The 4,552-nt window shown below is 38.4% G+C and overlaps 1 pseudogene; it reads left to right on the forward strand.

Annotated features, from left to right (window-relative positions):
• The first annotated feature begins 582 nt into the window (after positions 1-582).
• Positions 583-1,092, forward strand: LOC102858259 (annotated as a pseudogene).
• The last annotated feature ends 3,460 nt before the right edge of the window (positions 1,093-4,552 follow it).

Below are 4,552 nucleotides of genomic sequence, written 5' to 3' on the forward strand. Positions count from 1 at the left end.
GGTTGCTGTGAGGCTGAACACTGTGACACTGATGTGTCAAATGTGTTAATGGCTGGTTACCCAATGTGGACAGGGAGTGGGGTGGAGCGCCCCGATTAAAAAAGCTTGGAAGGAGGAGTGGCATCCACTTTCATAATAGCTTGCCTCCGGAAACCCTATGAACCTGGAGAGAGGATGAAAGACACCCAAGCATTGAGGACTCTCCTTCATAGGGTCGCTATGAGTCGCCTGCCACTGAACGGCACTTAACAACAACGACACCTTCAAAAAACCAGTTCTTGGTCTTGTTGATGATTTCAAATATTTTTCTGGTTTTTTGGTTTGTTGGTTTGGGGTGGTTTGTGTTTTTTTTTAATCTCATTGACTTTAACTGTTTTTCTTTTTTAAAATTTTATATTGATTTGCTTCCAAATTTGCTTACACTGTGTTTCATGCCATTCTTAATTTATCTCATGCTTCATACAATCGTTCCCGTATATTATGGTTTATAAAATTCATTACCGAAGGCCCGCCCCCGAGGAACTGACGGCATGAGTGCCCTTTGACGGGCGGGGAGGGCCCTGAAGCTCGTGCTGAAGGGAGATGGCTCAGCGACTTGTCCTGAGGAGGTTCCTGGCTTCAGTCATCTTCAGGAAGCCCCCCTCAGGGTCAGTGGGCACCCCTCAAATCCAGGACCCTACAGCTGCCACAATGCCATCCTAATGACCTGGCACAAACATCCAGCCCAACCCGGACAGTGCACACTTCCAGAGCCTGCACCACAACCTTTAACATCCAGGACGGACCGCCCTGATTTTCAGGACTGAGTTGTCAACAGCGAAACACTGGTGCTTGTGGACTTCCACCCACAGTGGTGCTGGCCCTTGCAAGATCCTGGGGCCAAGGTTAGAGAACATGGTGGCCAAGCAGCACGGGAAGGTGGTGATGGCCAAGGTGGACACTGACGACCACACAGACCTCGCCATCGAGTATGAGGTGTCTGCTGTGCCCACCGTGCTAGCCATCAAGAATGGAGCTGTGTTGGCTAAGTTTGTGGGCTGAATCAAAGATGATGACCAGCTGGAGGCCTTCCTGAAGAAGCTGATTGGCTGACAAGCAGGTCTGTAATAGATAACTTTAGGATCCTCTCTGCCTTCTGCTGTGAGGAACAGACCCTGGGCCCTGCTCCAAAATAACCTGGTCACTAGCACCCCCTCAGCTCTGCTCCTCCTCCCACCCTCCCTGCCAGGCACGAGGGCTGGGAACAAGCCCTGGGTTGGGGCCCTGCAGACTCTTGGTTCTAGAAGGTTCCAGACACTGCCTTCCCTCACTGTTTGCTGGCCCTTCGGTTCTCAGAGTGGGTGGCTGAACTGTGAACAAACCAGATGAATAAAATGAGAGTTTGCACTGTCAAAAAAAAAAAAATCATTACTATTGGACCTTGCCCATGATTACCCTGTCTTTTCAGGTCTTTACTTGGTCCTTTTCATTTCTTTCACCCACTTCCTTACCCACCAAACTGCAAATCTGTGGTTTCACCCCTATCCATCCTCATACTTCTGCTCCCACCCTTTCTCCATTTGGGTCCCCAAACATGTTTTACTGGTTATCAATTTATTTTTACAATAGTGGTCTTTTCTGATCTTGTTCTTATAATTTTCTTTTTTTTTTTTCTAGAAGCTGTGGGATTAGATTATTATTCCTTTTCTATTCGATGAAGGTGTTGAGTTAGATCATTAATTTTGTTTCTTTCTTACTTTTTTTTTCTTATTGTTATAAACTGCCTGCTGAGGATTGCCTTAGCTGCATCCCAGGAGTTTTGGTACATTGTACTTTCATTTTCATTTGTTTCAAGGAATAATTTAAATTTCACTTCCTATTTCTTCTATAACCCAATCACATTCTAACAGGGTGTTATTTAATTTACATATGCATATTTTAATAAGCTTTATTTTAAGTGATTAAGTTTTAGTTTTACAGTATTGTGGTCAGAAAAGAGAATTTTTGTTATTTCATTTTTTTCTTTTAATTTGTTCAGAGGTACTTTGTGCCCTACTATGTGATCAGTCTTGGAGAATGTACCACATGCACGTGAGAAGAAAGCGAGTTGAGTTTTAGTTGGATGCAGTGCCTCCACAAGGTGGATTTGGTTGAATGTATAGTTGAGATATTCTGCATCTTTGTTAAGTTTCTTTCAAATTGACCTATCCTTTGGTGGCAGTGGTGTGTTAAGGTCTCATAATACTACTGTGATGTTGTCTCTTTCTACAATTCTACTAATTGTTCTTTTATGTATTTTATAAGTTTTTTATTTTATGCATAGATGTTGACCAAGGTTATGTCTGTGTGATCTACTGTGTCTATTCCTGAGATAGTGCCCATCCTTATCTTTTATGGTGGTTTTCATCCTGAAGTCTATTTTATCAGAGATTAGTATTGCCACTCCTGGTTTCTTGTTGATGTCATTTGCTTGGTATATTTTTTTCCCCAGCTTTTGATTTTCAGTGTATTTTTTTCTTCACTTCTTAGACATATCTCTTATAGACAACATATTTTGCTACCCTTTTTCACTTAATTGATGCATTTAATCTATTCACCTTAAGAGTGAGTATTGGTAGGCTAGGTTTTATCATTGCTATTTTGCTGTGTTGTTTTTGTTGTTGTTTCTCATTACTGTGTTTTATCCACTTTCCTTTGGTATCTCTGTGTGAAGGACTTTCCTCAAAAGTTTTTACAGATTTAGTTTTGTTTTCACAAATTTCTTAAGTGCGAAGGATCTAACTCCTTCTTTTATGTGAAGGATCTAATTTCTCCTTCATATTTGTTGGAGAGCTTTGCTGAGTAGAGGATCCTCAGTTGGCATTTGTTTTCTTTCAAATCTCTATATAAGCAATTCCATGGTTTTTACTGAGAAATTAGGACTTATTATAATTGTTTTTCCTTTGTAGGTGATTCTGTTTTTCCCACACTACTTTTACTATTCTATCCTTTTATTTGTGAAAATTTGACTATGATATGTCTTGATGGTTTTGTCTTAGGTCTAGTCTATTTGTTGTTCAACTAAGCTTCTGGAATGTGGATTTCCTCATTCCCCATAACACCTGGGAAGTTTTCTACTAGTACCTCATCCATAATTTTCTCAGTGATCTTCTTGTCCCATCCAGTCATACATATGTTGTTTCTTTTCAAATCATCCTACATGATTCTAATGTTTTGTGAATTTTCTTTTTATCTCACTTCTGATTTTTCTTCTAGTATATTTCCATTGAGGCTCTGTCTTCCAGCTCACTGACTTTCTACTCCATCTCTTTTGTTCTCCATTTTTGTCCTTTCATTTGTGCTATTTTCAACCTTGTTTTCTCAGGAAACCAAGCTAACAGATAAACTTATTGGAATTTGTGGCTTGTGTTTGCTTAATACGCATTTTGTTATTATGTTATGTGCTCTTGAATCAAGTACAACTAATGGTAACCCTATCAATAATAGATTTGACATGTGCCCTAAACTGAGCCAACTTTATAATCTCAAAGACATTCGAGCCCATTACTGTAGTCACTATGTCATTTCATCTTGTTGAGGGTTGACCTCTCTTAGCTGACCCTCCATCTTTTCAAGAATGATGCCCTTCTACAAGAAATGGCCTCTATCAAAATAATTTCCAAATAGCAAACTGAAAATACATAGTGTAGTACGAATTGCATTCATTAATTTAATCTCAGTCAAATCAGACAAAAAGAAAACTGGATTGCATGAAATATCTCTTTGTAATCACATCTGTACTTCATATATCCCTGGAACAAATGTGTAGAATTCTGAAGTCCTAACTGTTCAGAATCTCACAGTATTGTCACATGCCCCAAATATTTTCCTTGTGTTCAACATGCTGTCATCAAAATGCATGTTTTCAAATGCCTGCTACATCACACCTCTGCATGATATTCCTGTTTATGTTACTACTTCAAACACGAGAAGCAAGGAATTGATACATAAAATACCCAATGAAATCTTTTGTTTGTTTTTGAAAAACTTATTTATTTACAAAGATTTAATAGCAAAAATTTTTTGGTATTTTATTTACACAGAAAAAACACTTAGCTAAACTATGTAGACAATATTCTACTGTCTTTCAGCCTAGAGTCTTCTTTGACAAGGAAACATTCAGAGTATATGGTATAAACATTTTTGTTATCCTACATAGCTTAAATATTGATATTTCTCTGACCACTATCTTAAGTGTGAACACACTAGCCTTAAAAAAATTGTAAGAGTTTACTACTTCTGTATCTTATGTTTTTGTTGTTGTCATATGCCATCAAGTTGAGTATGACTCATAGTGACTTATGACTACAGATCTGAACCTGTCCTATCCTCACAGTTTCTGACAAAACTTAAGCCCATTGATGCAGTCATTAATCTGGTTTAATTGGACAATTAAAACAGACATTCAAGGGGGAAAAAAAAAATTAAGAACGAACTGGGGAGGACGGTAGAGAAAACAGGGCAACAATGAATGAATAAAAACCCAAAATCTCTGTAAATGTTCATTAAAACTAATAAAATTTAATAATAATAA

This window comes from Elephantulus edwardii, unplaced genomic scaffold (genome assembly GCF_000299155.1).
Source record: "Elephantulus edwardii isolate Elephantulus edwardi_28Jun2011 unplaced genomic scaffold, EleEdw1.0 scaffold00136, whole genome shotgun sequence".
Classification (NCBI taxonomy): domain Eukaryota; kingdom Metazoa; phylum Chordata; class Mammalia; order Macroscelidea; family Macroscelididae; genus Elephantulus; species Elephantulus edwardii.